Here is a 15,241-nt window from a genome sequence, read left to right on the forward strand (position 1 = left end):
ACTTCAGTGGCAACCAGTCATTGATTCCACGTAGAACTTTCTACTTTTATTTAATACTAAGGTGACCTTTTAAGTTATTGGCCATTATGACACTTTTGAGTGATAGGTATGCTACTAAACACACTGGAACAACATGTATTACTTAGGACCATCCTGGGAAAACTGGGGTTTAGGGTCACCCTGTCCAACCATGAAGACATTTGCAATAATTGGAGATCAGAGGGAAAAGTTTAGGTTCTGTCTTCATCAGTGCACCTGATACACATACATGCACACACACACACACACACACACACACACACACACACACACAGCTACAAAGAGTATAAAATCAGGTCTCAATTCAGAATCAAGCCGACATCAGGAGAGCACCCCATGCATGCACCTCTGAGAGACCCACACCCTCAGCTCCTCAGCAGACAAAATTCCTCCTGGACTTTCTTCCTCATGCGTCTCACCCTTTCATCTGTCCCCTTCAATCACAGCCCCTCTGACCTATGCTTTTTTTTTTTTTTTTAACTGATGAAAGAGGAATGGAGAAGTGTTAGGAGAGGTAGTCTAGACCAAGGTAAAAATATATTAAAAAATGAAAAGAAAAACCTAAAAGAATGGCCATCTCATATTGCCAGGTTTAATTTCCTGCTAGCTTATCTTTGAGCATTATTTAAATGGTGTCTCTTTTCTGAACCCATGTCATATTACAAAAATCCCTCTTCTATTACCTCAGCCTAAAAAGACCCTAACCTGGAGAAGGGGGAAGAGGTTACCACCACCCCTCTCTCCAGGTTGGCCTGGAATCTCCCTTGACTATCCAAAGAGGTCAAAGCAGCACTGGTTCAAGTCCCATGTTCTCCTAGGGTATGGGCAAATATAAATTAATCAATTCTGTCCTTACATATGCTGAGTTGTAAATGCAGCTAAATATGTGGTTTTGTGTTCTTATTTAATGTTACTGTCTTGCCTAGCAGATCACTAGAAATGGATGCCACTTCAGCCACTTCCCAGGCTCTGATCATTGGCAAAGCATCCTGAGAATCAGGACCTCTGGGTAAAAGGCTGATGTTCTTTTCCAGAAAACTTATGGAACCTCCTCAGTCAGTCAGGGTTTCACAGATGGCAGAAGCCACTAGTTGTAGGGGAATATATAATGTGGAGCTGAGCAAATGTGTCAAGGTCACTAAACCAGGCAAAGGAGCCTGGACATAGAGGAGGTCTGGAGGCACTTCTCAATACTGAGAGCACCAAGCCATGCCACCGAAAGGCCACAGAAATACAACCATGTGTTTTGTAGGCAAGCAAGCCAGCAATTCAAAACAAATGCCAGAGGCCTGGATGTTCTGCATAGAAGACTATATATAGGGGCCTCTGCCCAAGGCATGAATATGAACTGCTGCTTTTAAGTGACCAGAGATAGAGCAAAAACATTATTCCTTAAAATCACTGAATACTTTCCCATTTCTTTCCTTCAGTATGAAGCCCACAAACACCTTAGTCCAGCACTCAAGTACAAAACGTCCTACCTATGCCAAACTCTCTAGACTCTTTGGCCTTTCACATGCATTCACTCAGTACTCCAGGAATATCCATCTACTCATACATTTTTGAAAATACCCTATTTTTTTTATTGCTCTATGACCTGCCTGTACAAAGCTATACTTAATCTCCTCTGATCTAAAAGCTTGCAATAGCTATTGCACTAGTCTGTCCCCAGCACCAAAGTGTGTTTGGCATGTAGAAGGTGCTCAGTAAAAATCAATTGACTAGATCGATGAGTGTTGCTCTTCCTTTCTGCCCTGTGATACTCTTGATACCTAACCCCCATGACCTGAATGGTCAAGTTCATGTGTGCTGTTTTTTCATCAGGACCTCTGATAATCATCATCCGTTACACCATGATTAACTATTTTCATAGCTATCTCCTCTCCTGGACCTGAGAGATTTTGGAGGGCAGGGACAATGGTGACGGTGTAACTCTCACACCAAGAACATTGCTGCTATATAGGATTCATCACTATTCATGCACAAAACTGATACAAATCCATGTTGCCTGAAAAAATTAAAATATAAACTAAAAGTGGAATATAATATAAAAATAATAAATAGAATACACAAATATATAACAATTTAAAAATAAACTAAAATAAAAATTTAAATACAAATTATATAAATACATAAATTTATTAAATATAAACCTATATAAACAAAAGAGTCACGAGTTATAAAAGTATCATTTAGTTATTTTCAATCAAGAGAAAAGTCCTCTTAAACAAATTCTAGGATTTTAATGGCTTCTAAGGCAGGCCATAGAAATAAAGAACAATAAAAATATAAGTACACTATTCTTTTACTGAGTGATTCTGTCATTTAGATATTTGAGTAAAGTCTACTGACAAAGTAAAATAAATAAATAAATATAGAATCAAGGCAAAAGTAAGCAGTAATTTAACAGATAAAATTCCTGGGAGAAGGTCTGCTGTATTGAGAATTGTTGTTAGAATTAAGTAAACCTTAGTTCAAATTTTGTCTCCAACATGCATTAGCTGTATTTAGAGACAGTTTACTTGAATTCTCTGAGCTTCAGTGTCTTCTGCTGTATAATGGAATTAACACTATCTGCCCTGATAGATGTTGTAAAATTAAATAAGGACTCAACAGCACCTGACACATAAATATGTACCCAACAAACTTTACACTTCATCCATGTATCTGACACTGAAATTAAGACATATATGAAGATAATGATACCTTTAATGGAAAAAATTAAACAATAAAGAGTGATTACTCTTTAGGTAAAATAGATCTTATCCAGCTGAGGCAGAAAATTTTTATCCCCAAACTGGATACCGACTAGTTGATTTCTAACCACAATTCTAAGATTTATTCTATTTTTAAGACAAAGCATATAATCTTCTTCCCCTAATTTTATCTCTTGATCAGTATTGACAAGTAAACATTCAAAGTTTTAAATTTACCAATACATTATAAATCACAACAAAAAAGAACAATGTTTTAATTTCTAGTTTTACATAATTTAAAAAGACTTAGCCCTGCTAAGAAAAGCAAATGGGAGCCCTAAATGTTTGGACGTCTTACTTTGAATATTCAGAACAAGCTCTTACAAAGGCTTGCCCCTTTTCCCCTCCCTTGAAACAATCAACAAGAGCTGTAACTCCGTTTTGCCTCCCTTGCCTTTCTGCTGTGCATACCCGCCCTAGAGAAGTGAACATTAGATACAACATCTCGTCAAGAAAAGGCTGGAAACATATCATAGATAATTACCTTTCTCTTGGAGAGATGAAGTCTGCTCCTTCTTCTAGGTTGCATGGAAATATGACATTTGAGATTTTTATAAATAGAAGCAATAATTCTGAAACAAAGAAAAAATAAAGCATAATAAGAAGAAGCTGGTAGTGAGAAACAAAAAGGGAATTATTATTGTGATTATTTAGTAAACTGAATTTAGACTAGGAGTGACACTCAAGATACATCCATTACCAGAGTTTCCATTTGCTACATGCCATCCTAAGCAATAACATACTGCTATTCCATTGCTAATTTTAGCTTGAATAATATAAATTATTTCTTATGTTCAATTTTCTTATTTGATATGACAATTTAAAAGAAAAGTATACCTCTGAACTTAGTGTGAGAACTGGCATACAATATGCCTTGCCTATAGCAAGGGTCTATCTCAATCCTCCCCACTACCCCCGTGGTAATTGTAACGGTTATTGTTTAACCAGGTTTTGCATTTTGTTTCTTGTTTAAATCAATGCTGCTTAAAAAAAAAAGCAAAAAACTTGTTCAACTTACTTTGTACATTTTTAAAAACCAGTGCAAATTAGGGTTCCTGTTAAGAAAAGAAAATAATTTGAAAAATGCTGACATTACAAAATACATAAAATACCAGCTATAACTGATGTGATTATCTTTGGGTAAGTAATTTCAGAACTTTAGTGAATATTTTTATTTTAGCGTAAAAAGAAATGTCCACTTTTTACACAGGTATTGAATTCTAATACAAAACATTATTGAGATATTAATTTAAGTATTCTATAAATAATTTGAGTAATGATTGTATTTATTAGAAACATAATTTTGGAAAAAAGACTTCACTATTTTTAATATGTGAAGTGGAGAATAGTTCAATAACCTTGACTATAATCAAACTTCCTTGGTAAATAAGTAGAGCTTTATGGAAGGGGAAACTTTGCAAGCCCAAACACATTTATCCTGTGATGTTATAAACATGGTCCTAATAATGTTATTTTATTTAAAATCTCAATTTTCAAAAGATTACATGAACAAGAATGTCTTGTTCACATAAATGAACATTTAGGTTCAGCTTAAAAGTAGCATGCCTCCAGTTCAATTTTTTTTAGGAAATAAGCATTTATTACTTATCTTCTTTAGAAATGCAAAATCAATTAAAGAAGTGGCATATTCCTTTAACTTCAGCTCAAAACCAAGACTCTTTGTTTGGGGACAAGTTCACAAAATCATAGCAGTTCACACTGCAAGCCACATTCAGTTATCGTAGGTTTTATAGATACTGTAAAATAGCTGTTTGAAAAAATACTGTTGAACTTCAGGTCTTCTAAAAGTCCCATGATCTTAAATTGCACCTTATATTTTATAACATTTAATAACATTTCTCCTTCTTTGAGCCCCAATGCTTAGAAAGCCATCTAAATGTGTTCAAGAAGAAAGTATTACATACTGTAGATTCACGGAAACATAAACAAAGGTCTTTAAAACTAATGCTTAAGAACAAGCAGTTTCATGAAAATAAATTTTTCTTATAACTGGAAGTCTGTTTACAGCTACATAAAATAGAATTATAAATTAATTTCTTTAAAACCTTTAATTAAATGAAAAATTGTTTACAACATTTTCTCTCTCTATAACACGAATGAACATGATATTTCAGGTTTGTTAAAAGAAAATTGGCATTTAAAATATTAATAACAGTTATGTTCGTAGCCAAATTAGGAGAATATTAAGTAGAGTAAATAAATTCCAAAGACTTCTCTCATATTTTCTTTAGCCATCTTTTCATTATCAAAATAATGATTATATTTTATATTAATACACATTTGTAATTAACGATTACACTAATACATATAGTTTATTGACTAATACTAGATACTGTTCATAGACTAAATACTAGATACTGTTCATAGACTAAGTCTAGATTCTGAGCATATCCTCCGAGGTAGCTCGCTCTAAATTTCAATACTTCTTTATTATAAGTAATAAAAGCAGTGTCTACTCCCCAAAGAGAACTCCAGAATGACATTTTTTCCTGACTGTAGCCGAGAGAACATGATCTTGACAGGTTTAGTTGTATCTTGGAAGGGAGGTTTAAGGCTGATATTTTTAAGTTCTGGGATTCCCTTGCCAGTAGTTTAAGGCATATGTTTCAATGTGGGATTGAACTGGGGTTATTAGTCAGAGTTCTCAATATAATAGTTACAGATTGGAAGACACAGGGAGGAAGGGAGTGAATCTTGGTGTATAAACAGTTGTTTGATATACACGTGGGTTTGACCAGTTGAGTGATCTATTGTCTTGGGAAAGGGGTTGGTTGAACACTTTATTGTTTAGATAAATAGCTTTTTTCTGAGCTTACAGAAGAAACAATAAAGTTATATCTACTTTACAGTCTTATCTTTCTGAGTAACAATTCTCTGGGATAAATTTTTAAGTCTTGTGATGTAAGCTTAGACCTGAGAGTTAAATTCTGGGACCCTAGGGGTATTAATTCTCAGTACTTAGAAATGATAACAACCATCACTGGATACACACGCCAGGAGCAGAACAAGAAAAGAGAAAAAGATTCTCTCATGTAAATGTAAAAACAATCTTATATTCTTATGCTATAAAAAAATATAACAAAGTCAGGATAGTTGCTAGGTAAGCACATCACACACAATCCCAGAAGCCTTCCACCTGGGGAAAAGTATAATATAAACCACTTGAGGAATTTCTGTCAAATATTTACCTCAAATTATTTTCTCTTTCTGAATTTTTGAAGAGAGGCATTTTAATGATGAACAATGACATTCATATTGGCCATTATATCTTTGGTCTTCACTTTGTTAAACTGTATATTAGATAAAACTGAAATACATACCTATAAACTCTAAGATATTTCCAAGTGTTCAAATGGATTCCAATGCAGGTGCTGAGCATTCATGTGACTGAAAGGTCACATGGGGTCTGCATCAAAAAATCAGCTGGGTATTAAAATTAGCCACAAGTTAGCTTGTTTTTAGAATCCATTGTCTACGCATAAGAAATATAGATTCATGAAATAAAATGGCATTTGGCCGCCTAATAATGTGTTTGAAATTATTTTCTTCAGAATACTCTTTACATTTAAGAAACAAGTTGCATGTGTGAATACTTCCTCTCCTTTCTGTCTTTCCTTCCCTCCTGTTTTCCTTCACTTCCTCCCTTCCCTTCATTTCTTAATTTCTTTCCCTTCCCTTCTGAGGAATAGTGATGTCTTCAGCTCTCACGAGCCACTGTACGAGGGCTGTGGAGAGATAGGAAGATGAATCCGAACTATGTATATAGACTTCTTATGGTCTTTTCAATAATTTACTTAGCTGTTTTACATTTTATTAAATATAGCACTGAAAGCAACATCTGTCATTGTCAGCTACTACCTTTAGGTGAGTTTTGTAACATCTCTCCAATGAGACCACATGCACTTCTTATGAAATATTGAAAATAGTTTGTTCTATCACACTTCTCCTACTTCAGGAGCTCTTTGGAATTAGTTAAAACCTCTTCTTCTGTCCATCTATGTAAACTATCTATGCTTCTTGCCATGACAAGTTTCTTTTTGATAAGTAATACCATTTAAATGATAAGGTAAAATTCTCACCAGAACTTTCAGAAATAAGGCCAACCTAATTGTAAATATGTACTTTACGTTTCTTGAATAAAATGATAGTATTACGCCAGTGCTTTTCATTTGGGCTTTATTTTATTTATGGGTTGAGATAAAAATTTAATCAAAAATGAAAAGAGGGGCTTCCCTGGTGGCGCAGTGGTTGAGAGTCCGCCTGCCGATGCAGGGGACACGGGTTGGTGTCCCGGTCCGGGAAGATCCCACATGCCGCCGAGCGGCTAAGCCCGTGAGCCATGGCCGCTGAGCCTGCGCGTCCGGAGCCTGTGCTCTGCAACAGGAGAGGCCACAACAGTGAGAGGACCGCGTACCACAAAAAAAAAAGAAAAGAAAAGAAAAGAAAAGGCATGAACAGGCATAGGTAGAATGTGTAACTGATCTGACACCATTTGTCTAACTGTAACTTCGTATAGCATCTGTAATTCGATTGAAGCATCTTAATCATTGGTCTACTTCTCTTGTTTATTCTAGTGCTATTACTACTATTACCAAATTAGAAGTTAGTTCTTGTCACCTCGACTGGTGTTTGGTATTTACTTGGGGGAGGAGGGTTATAATAGTTCACTGACTATTAACTGCTAAAATGTATGATGCAAACAGAATAATAATCACATTCTCATCTATAAACGATGACCGAGAGTCCCATATTAATGTAAATTATTCTGGCAAATTCTACATGCCTTCATGAAAGGAAACACTTCACTGTGATCAACTAATGCTATTGGAGCGTCTCAAATACTCATTATTGTCTTCCCATCCTTTATAATAATCACAGTTAAATTATTTACATGTTATTTTTTTTCTTTCAGAAATGAGTGCATTAAAGACATTAAGTTTGCTCAAATAAATATCAATAAATTAGTCTTCCTATTTTTGCTCATATCTTTCAGTTCTTAGATAAGGCAATTGGTTCACCATCATCCTAGGCTGGTGCTAAAACTCAGTGTGGTGTCCCAATATATGACATATATCAACAGCACAGTGTCTGATACAACCAAATAAACTGGTACCTAAAATGGTTTAAAAGAGTAAACTTTTGAATAAAAACTGTGAGGCACACTGGAATCTATGGTCATGTCAGCTTGGACAAATCTCAATCCATTTTGGGTAAAAGTAAAATTAATGGCATAGTCCCATACTTTCCACTTCACAAATGTCAGGAAATATAAAGTAAGTGCTTCAGAAAAAGACACTTTATAAAACACAGACTATCATTATTTTTTAAATGATTAAAAATCATATTTTCAAAAATAGAGTAAATTTCTAAATATATATATGTATATAACTTCAAACATCTGTGGTCTACCTATATAATCAAGGAAAGTAATCAGGAAAAATGAATATTCTAAGAGTTCTAAGCAAATTACTCTCAAATATGCCACATTTAACAGTATGGAATGAAACACAGGTCAAGATTCAAGAACCATGGGGAAGCTTACATGTTTATCAGGTTATCATGAATGTTATAGAAAGATAATATCATTGAAAGAAGTGAGAATTAGAAATATGAACAGAATTCCCATTTCACTTTCTTAAATTTTACACTAGTCAGCTACATTTAAAAAGGAAAACTAGGATCCCATTTTTATCTACAAGGAGATAAAATTAAAATATTATAATATGCGAGTTTTAGAAGATTCAACCTTTGGAAAATAGCATACTAACCCTATAAATTTATTACAAAAATAATCGTATCAACTTGGGTAAATTGTAATCAATTTAATGCAATCAGTATATTTCAGATTGCATTCATGAGTGATACAGAAAGACAGTAAGATTAGAGCTTACACTCCCATCATATAAAAAGGGAATACACTTTCATATTGTTTCTATTTTCAAAGCAAATGTTCAACTCTAAAATCATAAATCAAAATTTTTCCCCCAACAGAAAAAGAAAGTCTGAAGTCTGTTCCCAAAAAATCAGTTTTGATAAACATTTCAACTTTAGAATATCTAAGTAAAACCAATTTCAGAGGAATGCTATGAAAATTTTCTTCCAAGATGCTTTATGACAAAGATACACTGTTCTTAGAGGCATTGATATTAGACACTAGTATAAGGCTTGAATCAGAATTAATAGTGTCCATTAAATTTTCCATAGCAGAAATTCAAAGTACTAAATACACCAGTGAGACTTGGATCATTAACCATTTAATTTTAAACCTTTTTTTTTTAAAAATATGGCCCTCAGACAATGTTCTACATCTCTTACAAATAAATACATGCTTTATTTGTAAGTTTGGGAATTTATAACACTGAGCAAAGAATTGTTATGCAGGAATCCATATGCATCCTTAAAAATGTATGTGTACTCTGACTTGCTGTAATAGAGTTACTCACTGTTTAATTAATATTAAGTCCTGTTCTTTATGATCAAGAGATTCCTCTTTCGTATTCATCCCTTAGAAGGCCCATAAACTACATCTCATGCTAATGAAGTTAAGGTTTTCCAGGAAGCCTAGAAGTATTCTTATGTCAATTCAAAGCCTTAATAAAATTAGTTTTCACAATAAATATATTTTTTCCACGTATAATATGGAAAATTGTGTAAATGCATATGTTAATTTCATGAACAACATGACATGATCTTTCAAACAAATGGATGTATGTTTTTATATCACATTTCTGGGGGTTTTAGGCAGTGTGTAAGAACAGCTAATGCTAGTAACTATGTGTCAGGCTCCAGGTATGATTCTATATAAATGCTTTACTTGCTGATCTCATGTAACCTTGCTTGCAGCTCTGTAGGAGAGAGGTCTCTTTACTGTCCTCATTTGTAAAATGAGGAACTAAGGCCCCTGGAGAACAGGAAAACTGGCAAAGGTTACAGAGCCATAATTGGCTGAACCAGGCTTTGAAGTGAGTTAGTTGAACTTGAGAACCTGTGCTCATAACCAGGACAGTGTATTTCTCGCTCTGTAAAATATTAAATGTTCCTTGGTCAACGCTAGAGTGCTTGAATTATCTAGAGTGCTTGAAAGAGGTTTTCAAAATAGCTCTCCATCTTGTCTGCATAGAGTGTGTAATGTATTTGATTTTCACTAGTACATAGAAGCCAGATTTGCTCTTGGCCTTGGCAGAATTGTGAAAGAAGAGAGGTGGGCATACCTCCCCTTCCTTTTCAGCTCCCCTCTTCTCAGGGTGTCCAGAAATTCTCCTAAAACCCCAGCTCTTTTTATGTTAATATACCCTTGCTCTTAGGCCACTGTTAACTAATCTTTCTGGATAAAACATTGAAAACTTTCCTGATATATTCTGTTCCATTTATTTAACGTTCAATCCAATTAAGCTGTTCCCAAAAAATCAGCCATTTTAGAAAGTAATAACTTTCTTCAAAATCCAGTTATCATTACTTTTCTTTTCGGCAAGGGGTTGAGATTAAAAAATAAAATAAACTTTATATGGTCCAGTCTCTGACTGACCTGCAGGGAATATAGAGTCCCAGAGGGCAAGGAGAGGAGTCCATATCACACTTCTCAAAATGAGGTCTAAATAGGCCCACGGGACAGCAGTGGGCTGGGCGTGAACCAGTGTGGGCGCTAAAAGCCACAGGATAAATACCTTACTCCTTCCAGAAACATGGACTTTACTTGGTAGCAATCATTTTAAACATTATTTTTCATTTTAAAAAGTGATGTCACCACATCAGATGTGCTATTTACATGATTTTTAAAGAATAGAACAGAGCCTTGAGACAAATTTTATGATTTTACCTTCTGAAGGCTGCATTCCTAAATACCTCCTTTCTTTCCCCAGGATAAAGTCAGGATTTCCTGACCTCAGAGTCTTTAGGAGAACAGGTTGAAAATTACTTGATCAGAAACACATGAAAACTGAGAAATAAAGACATTTTCCAATTCATTGTACAATAATCTGTTTTTAAGTTAACTCTAATTGGACAAAATATACTCTGATACTGACAGACTGAAACATGCCTCTAAATTTAGTTAATATTATATTGAATTAGGTAGAAAGAGGGGAAATCTATCGTCAATATTGGCCTCTGTGCAAATGGTCACATTTAGTAAGAGCTGTGATATTTGAGAGATAAAAGAAAAACTAAAGATCACTTGGTCCAAGTTTACATCTTTCAAATAGGGATAAAAGTGAGGTGAGGGGCTTCCCTGGCGGTCCCGTGGTTGACTTCCCACTTCCACCACAGGGGGCACGGGTTCCATCCTTGGTTGGGGAACTAATATCCAACATGCCTCTAGGCACGGCCAAAATGTAAAAAAAAAAAAAAAAAGGGGAGGTGAAATGACATGATTCAAGTTATGGTGCATACTATAGCTACTGGTTAACTCAGACCTAAAATCCAGGTCTGCTTCCCCTTTCATTCTCTTTTCTAATGTTTTATGAATTGAATTCTTGTAATCTAGTTAATTGAAAGTGCTATGCATCCAAAGCTGCATACCTTATTCCCTTTTTTTTTTTTGATGGGCGGGGGGGGGGGCAATCTTTGGCCTCCAAACAGAAAATCAAGCAACCAGGAAAAATAGCTACTGTGTGTTGACAACAGAGGGGTATCTATGTGGCCCCTCACTAATGCAAACAACTCTAGTGGATAGAGCAGGAATAAGAAGAGAATGGTTACCCTAGCATATGATAGTTATCAATCTTTAATGAGAGAAAATTGTGGAAGTGAAACTGAAACTGGGAGAATCAGAAGAAAGCTTCCTCCTCTGTCAATTCTTGATCTAGTTTTGCCCTGGGTTCAGCCTCTATCTATTAAAGCAGTGACTTAATCTGTATATACGTTAATTTGCTCATTGTAAAATAAAGCACATAGAGTAGATATTACACTTGAATTTCATCAAAAGCCCAAGAAGCAATGATTGTATGACAAACTATGTTACCTTCTACTTCTTAACATCTATAACGCTATGATCACAAATAGCTTCTTATTTCTCTAAACATTTTGATGTTTTAACACTTTCCTATTATTTAGGGATTTTAAAAAAGGACTGGACTGCACAATTATCTAACATACTCCAAAAAAATAAATATAAAACATGCCTAAAAAACATGGATGGAATCATCAGAACCTCACTGGCCACCTAATGGCCACTGCAAAAATGGAAACAGATGGTCTCAAAGAATCAGATATGTTCTCAGTGTTAACCACTCCTAAGAGGCCATGCTCCAAATAAAAGTTTGTCTAATAACAATTTGAGATATCATAATAAAAGAAGACATTTGAAAACCAAAGCACTCACTACCTAAAGTGAAACATCTGTAGTTGTGGAATTACAAGCGTGTTGAGAGCTGTCAGGAAAAATATTTGGGGATGGATATTTTTGCCAGTATCTTTTTCACACCATGTAAGTGATAACATTTTCTGCTTATGTATATGTGATGTTTTGGCCAAAGGTTACAGGTCCTACTTTATTTTTACAAAGTAGGACCTACTTTTATCATAACCAACAAGAGCAGGCAAAACATAATTTTCTGATTGGAAAACTGTTCATCTTTGGTTGGAGAAGGATCAACATGTTGCCAGAGTCATCACTGTATCCTCTATGACCAGTTTAGCTAACATTTAATTTTGGGATGCTTTAGTTGTGACAGATACAGCCAGAAATACCAGTGTTCCCATGATTTATATTCATTCATCTAATAGCCTCCTTCTCAACCAGGTTTAATTCAAGACAACTAATCATTTAATTTATGAACCCACAACCAAATAATATGATTAATTAAATAAATACATACTGAGTTCCTGCACTGTTCTAGGTTCTGTGTATGCTTAGTACTAGAATACAATAACAAAGACATCAGTCCCTGTCTTCCTGTTGTTTCAAGACTGGCAATCACTCTGTTTTACCAGCTTGATCTCTTTCTACCCTAGTGACCTGGACAACATGAGTGGTGAGGCTTGTTCTCCTCATTTCTTCAAAGACTTAGAGTAGAAGCAGGCCTAAGAAAGAATACCACCTGTTCTTATTTGTTCCTCTGGTTTTTAATCGTTCCAGTATAAGAAGAAAGAGACCAAAAAAGAGACCTCCTCCCTTAAAACCCAAAGCAAAGATGGCCTACACCACCTCCTACCTTTACCTTGTCTTATTCTCCTAATGTTAGGGGGGGCATCCCAAGCAGGAAGTAACTCTATTCCCATGCTGCCCCTTTATCCTCATGAGCTGGAAACCAGTAGAGGAAAAGAAGTGACCATAAGGAAGAATAGTTTCTATATCTTACATTTGTCCTGTCGTATTCTATATATTGCGTTTGCCAAAGGGTTTGTTCGTTTTTTTCCATAAGATGTCTCTAGTAGTGCTTGGTTGTCTTTAACTTCATTCAAAACAATTTTGTTAGATTGTATTGTGACAGCTATCATACCAGTGTGCATTTAAAAAAAACTTATCAAAAGTGATGAATTTTTGTGTAGCCATTTTAATATTGAAGATGGAAGAAAAAAAGCAACATTTTCACCATATTATGCTTCCTTATTTTAAGAAAGGTAAAAAAGCAACTGAAACAAAAAAAAAAGATTTGTGCAGTGTACGGAGAAGGTGTTGTGACTGATCGAATGTGTCAAAACTGGTTTGCGAAGTTTTGTGCTCGAGATTTCTTGCTGGACGATGCTCCACAGTCGGGTAGACCAGCTGAAGTTGATAGCGATCAAATGGAGACATTAATTGAGAATAATCAACATTATACCACACGGGAGGTAGCCGACATACTCAAAATATCCAAATCAAGCATTGGAAATCATTTGCACCAGCTTGGTTATGTTCATCGCTTTGATGTTGGGTTCCACATAAGTTAAGCAAAAAAAAAAACCTTCTTGACTGTATTTCCGCATGCGATTCTCTACTGAAACATAACAAAAATGTTGCATTTTTAAAACAAATTGTGATGGGAAATGAAAAGTGGATACTGTACAATAATGTGGGATGGAAGAGATCGTGGGGCAAGCGAAATGAACTACAGCCAACCACAGCAAAGGCTGGTCTTCATCCAAAGAAGGTGATGTTGTATATATGGTGGGATTGGAAGGGAGTCCTCTATTATGAGCTCCTTCTGGAAACCCAAATGATTAATTCCAACAAGTACTGCTCCTAATTAAACCAGCTGAAAGCAGCACTCAACGAAAAGTGTCTGTAATTAGTCAACAGAAAACGTATAATCTTGCATCAGGATAACACAAGACCACATGTTTCTTTGATGACCAGGCGAAAACTGTTACAGCTTGGCTGGGAAGTTCTGATTCGTCCGCCATATTCACCAGACATGCACCTTCAGATTTCCATTCATTTCGGTCTTTACAAAATTCTCTTAATGGGAAAAATTTCAATTCCCTGGAAGACTGTAAAAGGCACCCGGAACAGTTCTTTGCTCAAAAAGATAAAAAGTTTTGGGAAGATGGAATTATGAAGTTGCTGGAAAAATGGCAGAAGGTAGTGGAACAAAATGGTGAATACGTTGCTCAATAAAGTTCTTGGTGAAAATGAAAAATGTGTCTTTTATTTTTACTTAAAAACCGAAGAACTTCTTGGCCAACCCAATAATTTTTTGTTTCTTCCACCAAACTTTGCCCACTATTGTGAATTTCTTTCATTTGCTCCTGGTGCATGTCATGTCCCAGCAGAGAAGGAGAGAGGAAAGTGGAAGAAGGAAGAAGTGCAGGAGAAGCAGTGACCAGTCAGAGAACCCTGGAGCCTCCCTCCAGGCTCAAGGCTAGTCCATGTGGACCACAGCATGTAGCATGCTCTGGAGGTAGCCTGAAAAACCATGGAGCTAGCTTAAGGAAAGACTCCAGGAAAGCAATGAAGATGATTTTCTTCCCATTGTATTCTAGACAGCATATTATTCACGCTGTTGCTGGTGCCAAAGGATAAATTATGCTGTCTGAATATTCTCGACAGAACAGAAGCGATAATAGCAAACTGAGTTATACAACATTCTGAACAAAATTCAATAAGGCATGTAATAGACCAAATCAACTCCAAAGTTAAGCTTAAGAAAAACGCCTCTGCTCTCAGTTGTGTGTTTGCATGGTATAACTTATTTTCTTTTCTGGAATAAAGTCAATGTGAGAGCAGCTACGACATCACTAATCGCCTACATCACAGTAAGCTCCATCACACAGACAATTTGTATTGAGTAATAGGGTTTAAGGAGGGATTCAGATAAACTATGGCAGGAAACGTGTTTGGCTGATAAATTCATCATGATCGCTGTCTTCTTAATATTTGTTGAACAAAGGAATAGTTATACTGTTGAGATACTTTGTCAACTACATAGTGTACAGCTATGGATCCGTAGTCATTTAGAGAAATAAATAAGGTTCTCCCATTGAGATTCTCAGTTTTCTTCACTTTA

Source organism: Grampus griseus (genome assembly GCF_964374135.1).
Source record: "Grampus griseus genome assembly, chromosome: 13".
Classification (NCBI taxonomy): domain Eukaryota; kingdom Metazoa; phylum Chordata; class Mammalia; order Artiodactyla; family Delphinidae; genus Grampus; species Grampus griseus.